The sequence below is a fragment of the Panthera leo genome, chromosome C1 (genome assembly GCF_018350215.1).
Source record: "Panthera leo isolate Ple1 chromosome C1, P.leo_Ple1_pat1.1, whole genome shotgun sequence".
Lineage (NCBI taxonomy): Eukaryota > Metazoa > Chordata > Mammalia > Carnivora > Felidae > Panthera > Panthera leo.
The window spans coordinates 26,857,730-26,878,683 of record NC_056686.1 but is presented as its reverse complement, the minus strand read 5'-3'; the positions used below and the strand labels follow the sequence as shown (position 1 = coordinate 26,878,683).

At 37.6% G+C, this 20,954-nt stretch overlaps 1 protein-coding gene across 11 annotated transcripts in view; it reads right to left on the bottom strand.

Annotated features, from left to right (window-relative positions):
* ZMYM4 (zinc finger MYM-type containing 4) overlaps positions 1-20,954 on the bottom strand; it is a 165,523-nt gene that overhangs the window by 123,976 nt on the left and 20,593 nt on the right. For 2 of the 11 annotated variants that reach the window (XM_042951235.1, XM_042951236.1), the window contains exon 2: positions 8,444-8,505. The exons of the other annotated variants lie outside the window; for them this stretch is intronic. The gene's annotated coding sequence lies outside the window, so the exon portion shown is untranslated. The remainder of the gene's footprint in view (positions 1-8,443; positions 8,506-20,954) is intronic. 11 annotated transcript variants of the gene reach the window in all.

Sequence of the window (20,954 nt, the reverse complement as noted above, 5' to 3'; positions counted from 1 at the left end):
GAGTTCAAGCCCCGTGTCAGGCTCTGTGCTGACAGCTCAGAGCCTGGAGCCTGTTTCAGATTCTGTGTCTCCCTCTCTCTGACCCTCCCCTGTTCATGCTCTGTCTCTCCCTGTCTCAAAAATAAAATAAAAGTTAAAAAAAAAAAAAGTTAAAAAAAAAATAAATAGTAAAAACAAATTTTTAAATACATATATGCATGCAAGATAAATGTACACATAATTATAAATAAATACACTAAGTAGTGGTATTACAAGAGATTTTTATCTTTCCTTTATACTTTTTAAAATCTTTCAAATCATCTATAATGTCTAAATGCTGCCTTTAGAATAAAAATAAGATATTCAAAAATAACTTCAATATATTTAATTAAGCTAAAAATATGCCACTTCAATACAGTTTCCTAATACTACTATTTGGAAATGATAAATGAGAACTTTGCAAAGTATTCTGAGATCTCCAAGTGTAATCACTTGGATTACATAATCATAATAGCAGGCAGCTGCAATCCCCTTCGTTGACTCTCTCCCACACCCAATCTCTCTCAAAATTTACTAACAGATACAGCTGATCCTTGAACAACATGAGGGTTGGGGTACTGACTGTCCCAACAGTCAAAACCCACATGTAATTTTTGACTCCCCAAAAACTTAACTACAAATAGCCTACTATACTAGAAGCCTTGTCAATAACATTATCATACCATTAACACATATTGTATATATGTACTATACACTGTATTCTTACAATAAAGTAATGTAGATAAAAGAAAACATTATTAAGAAAATACAATGAAGTGAAATTACATTTACAGAATTATACTCTATTTATCAGATAAATTCTGAGTATAAGTGGACCCATGAAGTTCAAACCCACATTGTTCAAAGGTCAACTTTACTGAGATTCTGAGAAGATGGAAGAGTAAGGAAGCCCCAGGATTCTGTCCCTCCACCTAGAGAATAATGACACAAGCATAATCTGTCTGATATAACTGGTTTTTGGAACTCAAGTGTCCACTGAAAGCTTGCAATTTCCAGGGAGTAGGTTTGGAAGGGAAATTTTTCATCAGTTGGTTAAGCTTTTAGCAGGGGAGCAGCTACACATCCTCCACCTCCAACTACATGGCAGTTAGTTGTACATATCTTCTATAAGCAGTTTGTGAGAGCTTAGGGTGGGCAAAAATGACTGTGTCCTCCATGTATTGGAGATCTGTGCCCTAATTCCTCATTGCTGCTTCTGATCACAGAAATGAAGACAAAGAGGCACAAGGCCATTTTTTTTTAAGGCCATTTTTGTTGCACCAACTCCCACTGCTACAATTCCCTCCCTTTTTGCTTGTACTCTTCCGTTCCCCTTCATTTTTCTCAATTTTCCCCTTTGGGAGCCAGACATTAAAGACTAGGACATTCAAAAGCAACTTCCCATACAGAAGAAATCAGAAATCAGAAACTCACCATACATATCCAGGGAAAAGCAGTAACTGAGAAAAGACCTGAGAACTTAAACTGACACCTCAGGTTGATCCTAATCACAAAGATAGGCTACAACAGTCAAAAAACCAAAATATTGTGGGGAAGGAAGAATCTGATTTTCAGAATTACCATATTATTATATTGAAATGTCCAATTTTCAGCAAGAAAAAAATCACAGAAAACAGGAAAACATAGCCTACACAAAGGAAAAAACAGGAACTATTCCCTGAAAAAGACCTGATGGTAGACATCCTAAACGAGACATTAAAAGAATTTGTTTTAATGTTTACTTATTCATTTTGAGAGAGATTTAGAGCACCAGTAGAGGAGGGGCAGAGATAGAGGGAGAGAGAGAATCCCAAGCAGGCTCCACACTGTCGGCGCAGAGCCAGACGCAGGGGCTTGAATTCACTGTGAGATCATGATCTGAGCCAAAATCAAGAGCTGGACCCTTAGCCGACTGAGCCACCCAGGCGTCCCTAAAATAACCGTCTTAAAGGAGTGCCTGAGCGGCTCAGTTGGTTATGTGTCCAAATCTTGATTTTAGTTCAGGTCATGATCTCACGGTCATGAGACTGAGCCCTGCATTGGGTGTAGAGCACTGGGTGTAGAGCCTGCTTGAGATTCTCTCTCTCCCTCTTCCTATCCCTTTGCTCTTATTCCACTTGGGCCTACATGCTCTCTCTCTAAAAAACATAATAAATAAATGTCAAGAAAGCAAAGGAAGATATGGATAAAGTCAAGAAAACAATATAGAAACAAAATAGAAATATCAACAGATAGAAAACCAAAAAGAAATTCTACAGATGAAAAGTACAAGAACTGAAATGAAAAATTCAGTATAGAGATTCAAAGGCAGAAAGGGGCAGGCAGAAGAAATAATGAGCAAGCTTGAAGATAGGACGATAAAAATTACCAAGTCTGTAGGACAAAAAGAAAAATGACAGAAGCAAAATGAACAGAGTAAGATACCCAAGGGACACCAATAAGCAGACTAACATGGAAGTCCCAGAAGGAGAAGAGAAAGGGGCAGGGAGTATATTTGAAAAAACAATAAACTGGAAACTTCCCCAAACTTAATGAAAGATATGAATATAAACATCCAAGAAGTTCAATAAACCCCATATAAGAATTTGAAGAAATTCAGAGACACTTTGGACAGCCACAAAGAATCTTGAAAGTAGTGAGAAGTGATTCACATACCATGGATCTTCAATAAGTATATGAGCAGATTTCTCATCACAAATGTTGGAAGCCAGAAGCCAGTGAGCTAATGTACTCAAAGTCCTAAAAAGAAACAATCAAGCAAGGTTCCTGTATCTGGCAAAACTGTCCTTCAAAAGTTAGGGAGAAATTAAGACCCTCTCAGATAAACAAGAATGCTCAAGGGTGTACAGGAGTGTGAAATGAAAGGACAGTAAACAGCAATTCAAAGCCATACTGAAGAAATAAGGATCTCAATAAAGGTGGCAATTATAAAAGCTAGTATTATTCCAACACTGTTTTATAATTCTAAATGCTGTTTTCTACAGGATTTAAGAGACTAAATGCAATTTAAAGAATGTTGCTTACTTTATGTTTTTGAGTACACAATGTATAAAGATGTTACCAATAACCAAAGGGGTGGGGTTGGAGCTGTTAAAAAGCGGTTATTCTACATTACTGAAGTTAAGGTGGTATAAATTCAAATTTGAATGTTATAACTTTAGGATGTTTAAATGCAATCCCCAGGGTAACCACAAAGAAATTAGCTCTAGAATATACACAGTATGAAATGAGAAAGGTGTTTAAACATTTCACTACAAAAAATATCAACTAAACACAAAAAAATAATGCACAAAATGAAGAACAAAAAGCTACAAAACATAGAAAACAATTCATGGGTGCCTGGGTGGCTCAGGCTATGAACAGGTCATGAGAGTTCAAGCCCCACCTGAGGCTCTCTACTGTCAATACAGAGACAGCTTCAGACCCTGTGTCTCCCTCTCTCTCTCTGCCCCTCCCCGCTCACACTCTCTCTCTCAAAAATAAATGAACATTTAAAAAAATTTTTTTAAAAAGAACATGCCCATAAAAACAAAAAAAATGGGATGCAGCAAAAGCAGTGCTAGGAGAAATTTATAGCTATAATCACTTATACAATAAGGAAGATCTCCTATCAACAACGTAATGTTGGGGCGCCTGGGTGGCTCAGTCAGTTAAGCGTCCGACTTCCGCTCAGGTCATGATCTTGCAGTTCGTCAGTTCAAGCCCTGCATCAGGCTCTGTGCTGGCAACTCAGAGCCTGGAGCCTGCTTCGGATTCTGTGTCTCCCTCTCTCTCTGCCCCTCCCCTCCCTGCTCACACACTGTCTCTCTCAAGAATAAACATTAAAAAAAAAATTAAAAAAAAACAAACAATAATGTAATGTTACACCTTGTGGAACTAGAAAAAGAACAAACTAAACCCAAAGCAAGCAGGAAGGAAATTTTAAAAATTAGAGAATTTTTAAAAATAGAGAATAGAAAACAAAGAAAAATTAATGGAACCAAAAGTTGATACTTTAAAATACCAGCAAAATTGAAAAAACTTTAGCTACACAGACTAAGAAAAAGGAAAAAACACTCAAATTACTAAAATAAAAAGTGAAAGTGGAGACATTACTGGTTTTACAGAAATGAAAAGGACTATAACAGAGTACTATGAATAATTTTACATCAACAAATTGGATAATCTAGATAAAACAATTTCCTAGAAATACAAAACCTACCAAGACTAACTTATAAAGAAATACAAAGTCTGAATAGACCTATAACTAGTAAGAAGATTGAATCAGTAAACAAAACTCTCCTAAAAAAGAAAAGTCCGGGGCACCTGGGTGGCTCAGTCGGTTAAGTGTCAGACTTCGGCTCAGGTCATGATCTCACAGTTTGTGAGTTCGAGCCCCACATCAGGCTCTGTGCTAACAGCTTGGAGCCTGAAGCCTGCTTCAGATTCTGTGTCTCCTTCTCTCTATGCCCCTCCCCAACTTGTGCTCTGTCTCTCTATGTCTCTCAAAAAATAAACATTAAAAAAAAAAAAAAAAAAAAGTCCTGGACTTGATGACTTCACTGGTGAATTCCAAAAAACATTTAAAGAAAAATACCAATCCTTATCAAACTTTTCCCAAAAAAAAAAAAAAAATTAGGGAACAACTTCCTAATACATTCTCTGAGAGCAGGAGTACTCTGATACCAAAGCCAGACAAAGGCACCACAAAGTACTAGCAAATCAAATTCAGCAACATATTAAAAAAATTATATACCATGACCAAGTAAAATTTCTTTCTAAAATGTAAGGATGCTCAGTCGGTTGAGTGTCTGACTTTGGCCCAGGTCATGATACCGCGCTTTGTGGGTTCAAGTCCCGCATCAGGCTCTGTGCTGACAGGCTCAGAGCCTGGAGACTGCTTGAGATTCTGTGTCTGTCTGTCTGTCTGTCTCTCTCTCTCTCTCTCTGCCCCTCCCCCACTCCATCTCCCCAAAATAAATAAACATTTAAAAAAATAAATAAAATAGGGGCGCCTGGTGGCTCAGTCGGTAAGCGTCAGACTTCGGCTCAGGTCATGATCCCACAGTTCATGAGTTCGAGTCCCCCGTTGGGCTCTGTGCTGACAGCTCAGAGCCTGGAGCCTGTTTCAGATTCTGTGTCTCCCTCTCTCTCTCACCTTCCCCCGTTCATACTCTGTCTCTCTCTGTCTCAAAAATAAAATAAAATGCAAGGATGGTTCAACATATGAAAACGAATCAACAGGGGCATGTGAGTAGCTCACAGTTGGTTAAGTGTCTGACTCTTGATTTTGGTTCACAGTTGTGAGATCCAGCCCCATGTAGGATTCTGCACTGAATGTGCAGCCTGATTAAAATTTTCTCTCTCAAAAAAAAAAAAAACAACAACAACAATTTTCTCTCTCCCCCTCGGTCCCCTCCCCTGCTCACGTGCACACAGGTGTGCTCTCTCACTCAGAAACAGATAAATAATGTACACTTAAAAAGGGGTAAAATGGAGCACCTGGCTAGCTCAGTTGCATACAACTCTTGATCTCGGGGTCATGAGTTCAAGCCCCACGTTGGGTGGTATTTATTTACTTAAATAAAACTTAAAAAAAAAAACAGGTAAGATGGTAAATTTTACGTTATGTGTACTCTACCACTATTTTATTTTTTAAAAAGGCAAAATAAAGAATTTTCCAGATGTACAAAAGCTGGAAGAATTCATCATCAGCATATCAACCTAACAAGAAGTTATTAAAGGTATTTGAAGAAAAAAAAAAATGACACCACATGGAAATCAGGGACTACCCAAAGAAATGAAGGGTACTAGAAATGTAAATATCTGACATTACCAATTATAAATATATTGCCTCTCAACTCCAAATCCACTCCTCTCTGCCCTGCTTTAGAATAATGAGGCTGGTACCTGTAAACATTTCTTCTCTGCCAGCTGGCAAAATGTTAACCTTTTCAGCAGATGGCACTCGAGGAAGACTCCAGACAGAAGTAGGTTCTCTTCCAATTAGTGTGCTCTAACCTGCTGGTTCCAGTGGAGAACAATGGCATGCAAAACACCCAACAGCCCTCTCCCCAAGCTCCAACTTCCCATCAAGTCTCAGCGACACCTATACAACCCCACGGGTGGTTTCCCAGCAAGTTTTGTCAGCACCCTGCACTGACAGCTGTGCAGCAAGTTTCTGCAGCACTCTTATGGGGCAAACACTTCCCAAAGAATTATGCCATGTTCCAGCTGGCTTCTTAGATTGAGAAAGGGGCTTCCTAGTAACTTTTCTCAGTCCCCCAAAAGGGGGTTTCTTGCTTGATAATGAAAATTTGCAGCACTTCACACTTCTCCAGCATCCAGTGTAACACACCCTTTCCAACAAGATCTGAAAGTCTCAGCCTTCAAACTGGAAAATTCGGCATCTTCCAGATTTGTTCCATCCATCCTTGCTACCATGCCCCAGCCCTAGAGGTAGTGGTTGCTCATTCTATTGTGTATACTTTACATTTCTCTTTGCCCTCTAGGGTTAATTCTCTGTTACTGGTTAATAATTTTTTTTTTTTTTTTTTTGGTTAGTAATTCTTTATATTAAACTTCCCTGTTCAAATTAATGTGTGGTTTCTGAGTTGGTACTGCAATGGTCACAGTAAACATACCTACAAAGATGGGATTTGAAGATTGGCTTGGTTGTGCCCTCTGCCTCAAACAGGAAATAGGATGCTAATAACCCCCAGTATGCAGTGGCATCACAGTTAATCAAGCTATCAACTGTGGTTGACTGTGATGAGGTGCCAACAGAAGCAAGTGCCTTAGGACCCCAAATGGCTATTGTACTGAACTGTTAAGGCAGTACAGATGACTACAAGGTCTGCTATATGAGATGGATTCTCTAAATGCTCTTGAACAGGTACACAAAAAATAAGTTCAAGTCCGTTAACTGTCAGATTAAATCACAGTCTGAAAAACAGTACTGTCATGACAGTATTAAAGAAATCTCAGGGGCGCCTAATTGGCTCAGTCGTTTGAGCATCTGACTTTGACTCAGGTCATGATCTTGAGATTAGTGACTTTGAGCCCCACATCAGGCCCTCTACTATCAACACTGAGCCTGCTTTGGATCCTCTGTCTCCTTCTCTCTCTGCTCCTCCCCTGCTCACACGCATGTGCATGCTCTCTCTCTCAAAAATATACATTTAAAAAATCTCAACACCTCTTTATTCTTATAACCTCAGATTCATATTGCTAAAAATCAGGGGCGCCTGGGTGGCTTGGTCGGTTAAGCGTCCGACTTCGGCTAAGGTCATGATCTCACGGTCCGTGAGTTCAAGCCCCGCGTCAGGCTCTGTGCTGACAGCTCAGAGCCTAGAGCCTGTTTCAGATTCTGTGTCTCCCTCTCTCTGTGACCTCCCCCGTTCATGCTCTGTCTCTGTCTCAAAAATAAATAAACGTTAAAAAAAAAAAAATTAAAAAATAAATAAATAAATAAAAATTTAAAAAAATCAAATGCAAAATTTGATTCTGCAAGTAGCTGAATTATAACAGGTGAATTCATAGTCTAAGTTTCTCATGGAACCCTGAAACTTAGACATGTGGTCGAATCAGAATGAAAAAAACAACTTCACACCTCCAGTGGCACTAACTTACTCTTCTGTATATAAAGAGAGCAGCTTTCCTTTGCTGAAAATCCTGTGATATTGTTACGTTCTGCAAATGACTTGGAGAAGGATGCTCATTCTCCTCAAGACCAACTACAACCAACCCTGTTGATACTACACCCATAACTAGGTTCAAATCTCAGCACGTTCTAGAGGAACAGATATACCTATGTATGACTCAAGAGAAAACAGCTTAAACACTAAAAAAATGCCAAAATTCTGTTAATATATAAAGGAAAAAACCTGAGGAACATGTGTGAAAATCGATGCTAAGGGTATTAGACCAAGGAGATTAGAATTCATCAATATGAGTGAGTTTACCACAGATTCTATGATAACTTGTGCAGTTGGAGATGGCTCTAATAGCCTACTTGTTGACTGAAATTTACACTCAACAATATAGCTGTAATCATTAAGGAAATGTAAATCAAAATTATTCTAACACTGCCAATGAATATTAAATGAGGTTTAATGAGGCTGAAATACTAGAGTTCCACTGGCATTATGTGGAAGAGAAAATCCAAAGGTTTAAGGAGACAGGAATATTGAAGTGGATTTATCCTCTGCAACCTACTACCCAACTACATACCCTGAAAAGGCCCAGAAGACACTATAATTAGTGAGGGAAGCACCACACACTTGAAAAGGCTGTGTGGCTGCTCTCTTTTATAAGTCAGGTACGACTTCAGGGAACGTCACCACTGAGATGAGCTCCCTGATCTCACTGAGGATGATGGGATCCCAAAGTAGCAGAGGCCAAGTGGCAGTACTTAACTCCAAAGATAAGGGCAGCGAGGACATACCGGTAATCAGAACGCTTTGGCCCGCAGGGATCTTTGGCAGTGGCTAATTGATCACGATGTTCCTAGGAATGAAATAGATGGGCAGTTTAATCTATATAACAGAAAAATGCTTAAATCTGGTGGCCAAAAACCGACTTGAATCATCATAGTGGAAGTCATGGGCATTTGCCCAGTTTCCAGACCTGGTCAATTCACAGACCCACAGCCTTTTGTAACTGAGGAGAGACTGGGTCCACCGGAGGAAAAGCTCTGCACCATTACAGCAAGGACACACCATAAATATTCCTCCAAAGCCTTCCTCAAAGGGACTACAGCCATTTAGTAGAGCAGTGGTTTTTAAGCAAGGGCAATGTTGCTTCCCAAATCTAGAAAATTTGGTGAAATCTGGAGGCATTTTTGGTTATTACAACTAGGGAGTTCTACTGACATCTAGTGGGTATAGGCCAGGGATGCTGTGAACCATCCAGCAATGTATACTATAACCCCTACAACAAAGAATTACCTGGTCTTTAAAACCTCTCCAAGATTTAGTTACCTCCCTGATCTCATCTCCTACTACTCACTACCTTACTCACCTACCTTCAGCTACCACCACTTTGCTGTTCATAAAATATACACAGCATTCTCCTGCGTCACAAACGTTGGCTTTCTTGTTCCCTCTACCTGGAATGTTCTTCCTCTTAAGATACCCCCGTGGCTGGCTTTCTCATTTCCTTCAGATTTTGCTTAAATGCCTCTATCTAAAACTGCAATGCCACTTCCACAACAGCACAGTGTATACCTTTTCTGCTTTATGATTCTCTATAGAAGTGTCCCATTTTAAATGTTCTGCATTAATTGACTAATAGTTCTCTCTCCCATCAACAGAATATAAACTACGTAAGAGCAGAGATTTTCTCCATTTTATTCACTACTGTATCCTCATTCCTACAATGGTTCCTTGTGTGTAACAGACACTCAAACATTTGTTGAATGGAAGCATGAATGGTGACTGGATGGAAATTAGGGATGTAGAGCACTGAGGAATTCTAAGATGACTCCTAAAGTGGTTATCCGCTTTTATCTGCTGAGTACCCCATTCTTCTGAAAACAGTCACTTCTGATTGTCAGATATTTTGAACACTTTTTCCTTTTTAAAAATGTGACAAGTTTTTCAATGTAGTCAAATCAATTATTCTTTGAATTATCTTTTTTTTGGTTTATGTTTAAAAAGGCATTCCCCGTATCAAGATGTTGTATTTACCTATATTTTCTTTACCTTTATTTTCTTATATCCATATATTCAATCCCTCTAGAATTTGTTTTGGTATCTGGAGGAAAAGAGCTAACTTTATCTTTTGCCCAAATGACCAGAAAACTATCCAAACACAGTTTAAAGAATAACTTACAACTATATTCTTATACACAGAAATGAATCTCTTTATTTGTAATAATTCGAGCATACCTATGGCAGTATTATATTCAAAATCCTATAAAACAAGGTACCCACTTCCTCTACTCCTCCACTCCCCCAATACTCTTCTAATTCAAAACTGTTTTGGCTATCTTTCACCTACTTATAATTCCTAGTGAAGTTCATCACTGTTTTCTCAAATTCTACCCTCCTTACCATGAAAAAGAAAAACAAAATCCTGTTGGGACACCGATATAATAATATTAATTTTATGAGACATATATTTTGATTATATTGGATTTTCCCATCCAGGAATATGGTATATCACTTATTTTTTTCAAGAGCCATCAAAGCATAATGGTTACAGATTCTCTGGAGTTTGCAGTGACACAGCCTGAATGGGTTCCAATCCCATCATTCCTTAACCTAGCATCTAAATTACCCTGACAAGGCATTTTACCTCTCTGTTACCCTCAAACATAACACTGTATTATAAGGTCACTTTGAGAATTAAATGAATTAAGTGTTTAAAACAATGTTCATAAAGATTACTCGTGTTGTGACCATTATTATTTTTTTATTACCATGTCCTTAGGTAAACTCTTGTCATTTCAAGTCTCATACTTTTTAGGTTTATCCCAAGGAATTTAATTTTTTATTGCTTTTTGAATCACTTTTTAAAAATATTTTCCAACTACTTACAGTCAAAGTTACTAAGTTTCATGGGATTTTTAAAAATATTTTAATGTTGTAACTAGACATTTTACAATTCCCTGTTACAACTCTAATACACTTTCTCTTTTCCTCCAGATTGCTTTCACTTTTGAATTTTTACTTCTTAGCCCTAAAATATTTTCTACTGATACTCTTGAGAATTCCAGGCAAATAAGTGTGTCATCAGAAAATAATCGTAATTTTGTTCTCCAACTTTCCAAGATTTATGCCTTTTTTCCCTCATCTAACTATATTGCCCTAGAACTTCCAGAACAGTCATAGCCATGGTAATAGCAGGCATCCTTCCTAAATCTCAAGGAATGACTGCTGGATTCTAACACATATGTTTTATTATGTGAAGGAAAGAACCCTCTATTTTTAGTTTTACAAAAAAGAGACTTTACTGCTAGGAAATGAATACTAAATATAAAAAGATCTTTAAAAAAAAAAAAAACCTTTTTAATGTTTGTTTATTTTTGAGAGAGAGAGAGAGAGAGACAGAGCACGAGCAGCAGAAGGACAGAAAGAGAGGGAGACAGAATCTGAAGCAGGCTCCAGGCTCTGAGCTGTCAGCACCAACTGAGGCACCGACTGCTTAACCAACTGAGGCGCCAAGGCGCCCCTAAAAAGGTCTCTTTTTTGTTTATTTATCTTGAGAGAGAGCTCATGTGTGCTCAAGCAGGGGAGGGGCAGAGGGAGTGGGGGGTAGGTAAGAATCCCAAGCAGGCTCCACACTGTCAGTGCAGAGCCCAACGCAGGGCTCAATCTCATAAAGCATTAGACCATGACCTGAGCCAAAATCAAGAGGCAGATGCTTAACCAACTGAACCAACCCATGCACCCCTATATCAAGATCTTTATTAGCATCTTGGTATGAGACCTTTTCTATTCTGGTATATATTATTAAAAACATGGAAATGGACTATTCCTCAATGGTACAAAGAAAGATTAGAAACTGGGGGCGAGGGGGGCAGGGAATGACTGTTCTTTGACATTAACTGCCATTTCTTAAATGGTTACTGGCCTCTTCAGGTGTTCTATCTTTTGAATCAGTTTTGGCAACTTATTTCAGAAAATCTTTCATTTCATCTAAAGGATTATGTTAATTATATCTTAAAAAGTTTAGGGCACCTGGGTGGCTCAGTCAGTTAAGGAACCGGCTCTTGATTTCAGCTCAGGTCATGATCTCACAGTTCATGAGTTTGAGCCCCACAGTGGACTCTGCACTAACAGTGCAGAGCCTGCTTGGGATTCTCTGTCTCTGCCCGTCCCACATGCGCTCTCTCTCTCAAAAAATAAACTTAAAAAAAAAAAGTTCAACATATTATCCCCAAACTATTTATGGTTACAGACTTTACTTCAACACTATTTGTTTTCTTTTCTTCAATTAGACTTGTCAGTAACTTGTTTATTGGTCACTTCACAAAGATTCTGATCCTTTCTCAGTCTATACATTTTCTACTTAATTCATTTTTTCTCACATATTATTTTTTTTGTCACATATTTTTGACTTTATTAATTCTTCCCTTGTGCTTTCCTCAGGTTTATTTCATTGTTCAAACATATACAACTAATACACACTTTTTTTTTTTTAACTAAAAGCATTTAATGCAAAATATTCTCTTTGGGGTATAGCTCTGCTTGTATCCCAAGATATGGTTTGCTCTCATTGTTACATTCTTTTGCTGTTATTATTCAGGTATAACTGACATACTTGTCATATTCTCAACTGTCTGTAACTGAAGTTAGCTTCAACTTGTTTAACCCAAGAAATGCTTAGAAGTTCTAAAATTTCCAAGTGGTAGGGCTGTGTGAATTATGTTTCAATTATGATTAAATTTTATAAATTTTCCATGAAAATGTTTGCATGAAAATGTAAAGATGGTCATGTTTTTCTCAAAGTGTACTAAGTTCAGTTGAACTTCAGTTCCTCTAAACTATTAAAATTTTTGATTTATATATGCCAATACAAAGGTTTTTGATACATAATGATTCATGGCAGTTATATCTTCAGTGTGAATTACAGCTTCTACAAAGTCAGAAAGTACTGATAGTTAATTACTTTTGCCATGAATAATTTTGTTTTAATATTAAAATTCGAATTTTTGCTGTATTTGCAACTTTGACACATTGGCATACTTTTATTTTTAACTTTTATTAGTTTTATTTCATTTTAGATTTTTCTTATAAATAACCTAAATATCATATTCAATATGAGAATCTTTATCATTTAGCCTTTTTAAATGGTCCTCAAATGAATCTAATTAGGAACATGAAAAATACTTAAGACCCTACCTAAATACTTAGGACACTTCCTACATGGACAGAAACTTAAGATGGTACAACTTTAAAAAGTGGTCAAGTGTTAGGGGGCTTGGGTGGCTCAGTCGGTTAAGCGTCCGACTTCGGCTCAGGTCATGATCTCATGGTTCACAAGTTTGAACCCCAGGGCTGGGCTCTGAGCTGGAGCTGACAGCTCAGAGCCTGGAGCCTGCTTCGGATCCTGTGTCTCCCTCTCTCTCTGCTGCTCCCTTGCTTACGTAAACACTCATGTACTCTCTCTCTCTCAAAAATAAACATTAAAAAAAATTTTTTTTTTTTAAGTGGTCAAGTGTTACAGTCTCTTAATACCATTTCCCACTAAAAGGAACCAGACCTCCTGGAAGATATGGCTGATTTCAGGTCTGGAGTAGGGATTATACAGATGAGTCTGATTCATCTTGCACCAGAAAGCAAGGAAATTATCAAAGACTACGGCAGTCATGACAAAATGACAGAAGAGCTAATCTGAAGAGGCTTTTATCTACCAAAGATGGCATAATAGACTACAATTAATTATAAATAAATCTATTTATAGTAATTTACCATGATACTGCCTTTATTCCCCCTTACTTCAAAAAATAACTCTCACTGGTCATTTGTGAAGGCTGTATCACTTCATCAACTCATTCTTAAAAACAACAAAAGAATCCAGTATTTATCTTTTCTTCTTGTTTTGGGGCTTTTTTTATATATCTTGTCTTGTCTTTGTCTTATATTAATGATACTTTACGGTTACAAAGAAACCAAATGTTAGTTGATAAGGAAAAGTTCTTCTCTATAAAATAATCATAGCTAACAGACACTGGAGAAATAAAAGATTTAGGAAATCATCATTTTATAACCCCTAATGAAACGGTGAATCAAGAAATAATTATTGGGCGCCCGGTTGGCTCACTCAGTGGAGTGTGTGACTCTTGACCTCATAGTTGTGGGTTCAAGCCCTGCACTGGGTATAAAGATTACTTATGGAATAAAATCTTTTAAAAAAAGAATTAGTTAATGAATGTTAAAAACATTCAGGTAAAAACTGAAGGGGAACTTTTAAATATATGGTTTATGCTGACATCCCCTGAACTAAGATGAATGCGATGGTTCCACTAGCGGTGTCATACCAATAAAGAATTCTTTCCAAAAAAGACGAAAAAATTAGAGTGCGTGGCTGGCTCAGTCAGTGAAGTGTGCAACTCTTGATTTTGGGGTTGTGAGTTCAAGCCCCACACTGGGTGCAGAGACTACTTAAGTTAAAAAAAAAAAAAAATTTAAGACAAGAAAAAAAATTTTGAACCTAAATCTAAACACACTTCTACCAGTTACAGGAAACATGAAGAACAGAGTAACATGTCCAATGACACCAGGATATAATCAACAAAGCCCAGAATGTGGGAAATGCTGCAGAACAAATCAGCTAGTGTCTTCTAAAAATAAACAGCAGTTTTTAAAATGGGGAGATTTACTGATTAAAAGAGGCTGCAGATACATAACACACAAACCTTATTTTATTTTAATTTTTTTTAATGTTTATTTATTTTTGATTGACAGATCATGAGCAGGGGAGGGACAGAAAGAGAGGGAGACACAGAATACAAATAGGCTCCCAGCTCTGAACTGTCAACACAGAGCTAGATGCAGGGCTTGAACCCATGAACCGTGAGATTATGACCTGAGCCGAAGTCAGATTCTTAACCGACTGAGCCACCCAGGCATCCCCACAAACCTTATTTTAGCTACTGACTTTGTGAAACAAATAAGAAAGTTGTACAAATATCAGGTGACATTAAGGAAGCCTGTTGATTTTGTTCCATGTGATAATGTTATTTTGATTTTTTTTTTTTTTAAAAGAGACTGTGTATGTTAGAAATGTATACTTGTGTATTAAGAAGTAAAACAAGGGCCACCTGAGTGGCTCAGTCAGTTAAGCGCCTGACTCCTGGTTCCAGCTCAGGTCATGATCTCATGGCTCTTAAGATCAAGCCCTGTGTTGGGGCTCTGCATGGACAGCACAGAGCCTGCTTGGGATTCTCTCTCTCTCTGCACCTCTCCTGGCTCACACACTCTCTCTCTCTCTCTCTCTTTCTCTCAAAATAAACAAACTTAAAAAAAAAAGTGAAATGAAATATGTCTACAATTAGCATTAAAATGCTATAGAGACTGGCACAAAAACAGACACTCAGATCAATGGAATAGAGAACCCAGAAATGGACCCACAAACGTATGGCCAACTAATCTTTGACAAAGCAGGAAAGAAGAGCCAACGGAATAAAGACAGTCTCTTCAGCAAGTAGGGCTGGGAAAACTGGACAGCAGCATGCAGAAAAATGAACCTGGACCACTTTCTTACACCATACACAAAAATAAACTCAAAATGGATAAAAGACCTAAATGTAAGACAGGAAGCCATCAAAATCCTCGAGGAGAAAGCAGGCAAAAACCTCTTTGCCCTTGGCTGCAGCAACTTCTTACTCAACACGTCGCCGGAGGCAAGGGAAACAAAAGCAAAAATGAACTATTGGGACCTACCTCATCAAAATAAAAAGCTTCTACAAAGTAAAGGCAACAATCAGCAAAACTATAAGGCAACCGACAGAATGGGAGAAGATATTTGCAAATGACATATCAGATAAAGGATTAGTATCCAAAATCTATAAAGAACTTCTCAAACTCAACACCCAAAAAACAAATAACCCAGTGAAGAAATGGGCAAAATACATGAACAGACACTTCTCCAAAGAAGACATCCAGATGGCCAACCGACACATGAAAAAATGCTCAACATCACTCATCATCAGGGAAATACAAATCAAAACCACAATGAGATACCACCTCACGCCTGTCAGAAAGGCTAACATTAACAACTCAGGCAACAACAGATGCTGGCGAGGATGCGGAGAGAGAGGATCTCTTTTGCACTGCCGGTGGGAATGCAAGCTGGTGCAGCCATTCTGGAAAACAGTATTGAGGTTCCTCAAAAAATTAAAAATAGAACTACCCTACAACCCAGCAATTGCACTACTAGGTATTTATCTAAGGGATACAGGTTTGTTGTTTCGAAGGGGTACATGCACACTTATGTTCATAGGAGCACTATCAACAATAACCAAAGTAAGGAAACAGCCCAAATGTCCATCGATGGATGATGACTGGATAAAGAAGATGTGGTATATATACATATATATATATATATATATATATACACACACATATATACATATACACACACACAACAGAGTATTACTCAGCAATCAAAAAGAATGAAATCTTGCCATTTGCAACTACGTGGATGGTATTATGCTAAGCGAAATTAGAGAAAGACAAGTATCATGACACTCATATAAGGACTTTAAGACACAGAACAGATGAACAGAAAGGAAGGGAAACAAAAATAATAGAAAAAACAGGGAGGGTGACAAAACATAAGAGACTCTTAAATATGGAGAACAAATAGAGGATTACTGGAGGGGTTGTAGGAGGGGGGATGGTCCAAATGGGTAAGGGGCATTAAGGCATCTACTCCTGAAATCACTGTTGCACTATATGCTAACTAACTTGAATGTAAATGAAAAAAAGAAAGAGACATTAAAAAAAAAGATAAAATAAAATAAAAATAAAATGTTATAGGGAAAGACATGTGAGAGGAACGAATAAAACAGGCAGAAAGTTGATTACTGTTTAAAGAAGATGAATGACAAATACATGACCATTAGTCGAACTATTTGCTCAACATTTACATTTTAAAATGTCCATTATCAAAGGTTTTAAAAAAGTCGTGATCAACTAGAAACATCTTAAATACAGAGTTGTACTCCTCACACTAAACGAGAAGCTTTTTTCCTAATATAATTTATAATTTAACGACCCTAAAAATAACTAATTATTTTGGGGCCTGTGTTACTTTCTTCCAACAAATGACAACTAAACAAATAAAGTAAATCTTCCTTTGATGCTAGATGCAGCACTTTTTTTTCTTGTTCATAATTATTGAATACTGCTTCATTAAAATTAATTTTAGATGGAGCGCCTGGGTGGCTCAGTCGGTTGAGTGTCTGACTTCAGCTCAGGTCATTATCTCACAGTTTGTGGGTTCAAGCCCCACCTGGGGCTCTATGCTGACAGTTCAGAGCCTGGAGCCTGCTTTGGACTCTGTGTCTCCCTCTCTCTCTGCTCCGCCCCTGCTTGCGCAGTCTCCTCTGTCTCTCAAAAATAAATAAATGTTAAAAAATATTTTTTTTTAATTAATTTTTCGGGCACCTGGGAGGCACAATCAGTTAACCGTCCAACTCTTGATCTCAGCTCAGGTCATAATTTCACAGTTTGTGGGTTCAAGCCCTGAATCAGGCACAGGGTTTGCTTGGGATTCTGTCTCTCCTCTCTGCCCCTCCCCCACTTGTGCATGTGCATGTGTGTGCACACATGCTCTCTCTCTCTCTCTCTCTCTCTCTCAAAATACATTAACTTTTTTAAAAAGATGTAAAAAAAATTAATTTTCCATATATAAAAACACAGGAAAATATTTACTTCTCTTTTATGTTAAGACATCAATGGGAATGCAAGCTGGTGCAACCACTTTGGAAAACAGTATGGAGGTTCCTCAATTAAAAATAATTAAAATTATATTTTCAATTTAAAATAATATTAAATTAAAAATAGAACTACCCTACGACCCAGCAATTGCACTACTAGGTATTTATCCAAGGGATACAGGTGTGCTGTTTCAAAGGGACACATGCACCCCAATGTTTATAGCAGCACTATCAACAAACAAAAGTATGGAAACAGCCCAAATGTCCATCGATGGATAAATGGATAAAGAAGATGTGGTGTATAAATATATATATATACAATGAAGTATTACTGAGCGATCAAAAAGAATGAATTCTTGCCATTTGCAACTACGTGGATGGAACTGGAAGGTATTATGCTAAGTGAAATTAGTCATTCAGAGAAAGACAAAAATCGTATGACTTCACTCATATGAGGACTTTAAGAGACAAAACAGATGAACATAAGGGAAGGGAAACAAAAATAATATAAAAACAGGGAGTGGGGGAAACACAAGAGGCTCAAAACTGGAGAACAAACTGAGGGTTACTGGAGGGGGTGTGGGATGGGGGAATGGGCTAAATGGGTGAGGGGCATTAAGGAATCTACTCCTGAAATCACTGTTGCACTATATACTAACTAATTTGGATGTAAATTTAAAAAAATAAAAAGTAAAATTTTAAAAAATAACAAAATAAATAAAATTAAATTAAATAAATAAAAAACATCAAACATGAAGAAAAACTGAAGGACAGTAAGTATGCATATTTTCTATAACTATCTTGAGAGAAATACTTCAACTGACATAAATTCCATGAACAATCCTATGACGATCATATTAAAAAGCAAGGAAGTTACTATGATATAACGGAATTCAAGATCAGAAAACATCATATTCAATTTCAGGGGAACAAAAAGGTTGAATGAAAAGAAAAATTGGAGCCAACGTTTACTTCTTTTTTTTTTTTAATTTTTTTTAACGTTTATTTATTTTTGAGACAGAAAGAGACAAAGCATGAACGGGGGAGGGTCAGAGAGAGGGAGACACAGAATCTGAAACAGGCTCCAGGCTCTGAGCTGTCAGCACAGAGCCCGATGCGGGGCTCGAACTCCCAGACTGCGAGATCATGACCTGAGCCGAAGTCGGCCGCTTAACCGACTGAGCCACCCAAGCGCCCCCGTTTACTTCTTTAAATAATTCAAGTGTTACACAGAAAGGAAAGCAAGAAAAAAGTAATGTTCACTCTCACTTCTAGGCAATGACTTCAAAGGTTTCCATGACATTATCCTTGGCTCCAGGTCCTTCCCCCCTTGCCTCTAGAAATTACCACCTAGTATATGCTAGTATTTCCTGTGCACTAACCCACTGAAACCCACTAAGAGTTAGATTTATCTCTTTCTATTTTATCCTTAAGGAAACAAAAACCATGTTAGTGTTAATGACCAAGGTCAAATTCTGTGACGGTGGCTCCTACTCTGCAATACTCTACCTAATCTATTTCAGAAGGTCTGGGATAGATAAGGACTACACATTTGTGTATTACACAGGAGCAGGGATGGAATTCCCCCAGGGGATTCTGAAGCATATTGCTAATTAAAAACAAATACACCATGATATGTTTTCTCCTGGGTCCTCTGCTGTTATCTATCTGATTTCTACAAAATTAAGTTTGTGTCTGTGTATATGGGTATATTCACCAGCCTCAATCTCAATTTCTGCTGTTTGAAGAAAACAATGTTAAGAAAATGAAGATGAGTCATAGTCCAGGAGAAAATATTTGCAAAACACATATCTAAGGATCTGTATCCAAAATACATAAATAACTCAAAACACAATATGAGAAAACTTATATCACCCAGCAATCCCACTCCTAATTATTTACCCAAAGGATATAAAGACATGTTTATACAAAAACCTAGACACGAGAAATTGAGACTACTTTCTTCTGTTAGAAAGAAAATGTTACTGAAGACATTGTTCATTACTCAGTGTCTCCTACTGAAGATTCACATCTGTAACTACTTTTAGAATCAGTGTTAGAAAATGCTGTTTCTTCACAGTACAGTAATATTTGCTCTATGTGATATGGGACATATTTAACTAACTCTGATCAATAACAACATTAGAATTATCATATCTATATTTTCCTTTACCATGGTCCTTAATTCTTTTAATCTTCTTTTGTATATCTTTTTGTAAAACTACCCCAAATTCTTTGTGGAAACAGCTAAATCTGGACAAATACACATAAAGAAATTGTAACCAACATAATAAACTTTCTCCTTCTATTAATCCTTCTTGGAAATGAAGGGGGTTTTTTTCCCTTTTTTTTTTTTTTGTTTTTTTTGTTTAAAGTTTTTATTTATTTAAGTAATCTCTATTTCCCACGTGAGGCTCAAATTCACAACCCTGAGATCAAGAGTAGCATGCTCTTCCAACTGAGCCAGCCAGGTACCCCTTTTATTTTCCTTTTGTATATGCTGTTTTAAAATTTTGGAAATAGTAAATTATTACAAGTAGTGCAGCTGACCTTTGAACAACATAGGTTTGAACTGCACAGATCCACTTATCCACTTTTATCAATAAATATGGTACAATACTGTGGATGTATTTTCTCTACCATATGATTTTGTTTTCTTTTTCTTTAAGTAGGTTCCATGCCCAGCATGGAGCCCAAGCCCAGCATGGAATCCAACACAGAGCTTGAACTCACAACCCTGAGATCAAGACCTGAGTTGAGATCAAGAATTGAACATTTAACCAACTGAGCCACCCAGGCACCCCTCTCTACCTTATGATATTTTTAAAAACATTTTCTTTTCTTGGGGCGCCTGGGTGGCTCGGTTGAGCATCCGACTTCAGCTCAGGTCATCATCTCACAGTTCGTGGGTTCCAACCCCACGTCGGGCTCTGTGCTGACAGCTCAGAGCCTGGAGCCTGTTTCGGATTCTGTCTCTCCCTCTCTCTCTGCCCCTCCCCTGTTCACGCTCTGTCTCTGTCTCAAGAATAAGTAAACATTTAAAAAAAAATTTTTTTTTCTTTTCTCTAGCTTACTTTATTAAGTGTGTAGTACATAATACATATAACATAAAAAAATGTTAATCAACTGTTTATGTTATCAATAAGGCTTCCAGTTAAAATTGGGTATTAAGTTAATTAAGTTCTGGGGGAGTCAAAAGTTATAGGCAGAGGTGCTTGACTGGTTCAGTCAGCAAAACATATGATTCTTGATCTTGGGGCTGGGAGTTTGAGCCCCATTTTGGGTAAAGATATTATTTAATACTAGATAAAATTTTTAAATTTTTTTTAATGTTTACTTATTTTTGAGAGAGACCAGAGTGTGAGCAGGGGAGGGGCAGAGAGCGAGGGAGACACAGAATCCGAAGCAGGCTCCAGGCTCTGGGCTGTCAGCATAGAGCACGACGCAGGGCTCAAACTCACAAACCATGAGATCATGACCTGAGCCTAAATCGGAAGCTTAATCGACTGAATCACCCAAGTGTCTCTAAAATTTTTAAAAAGTTATAGGCAGATATGACGGGGGG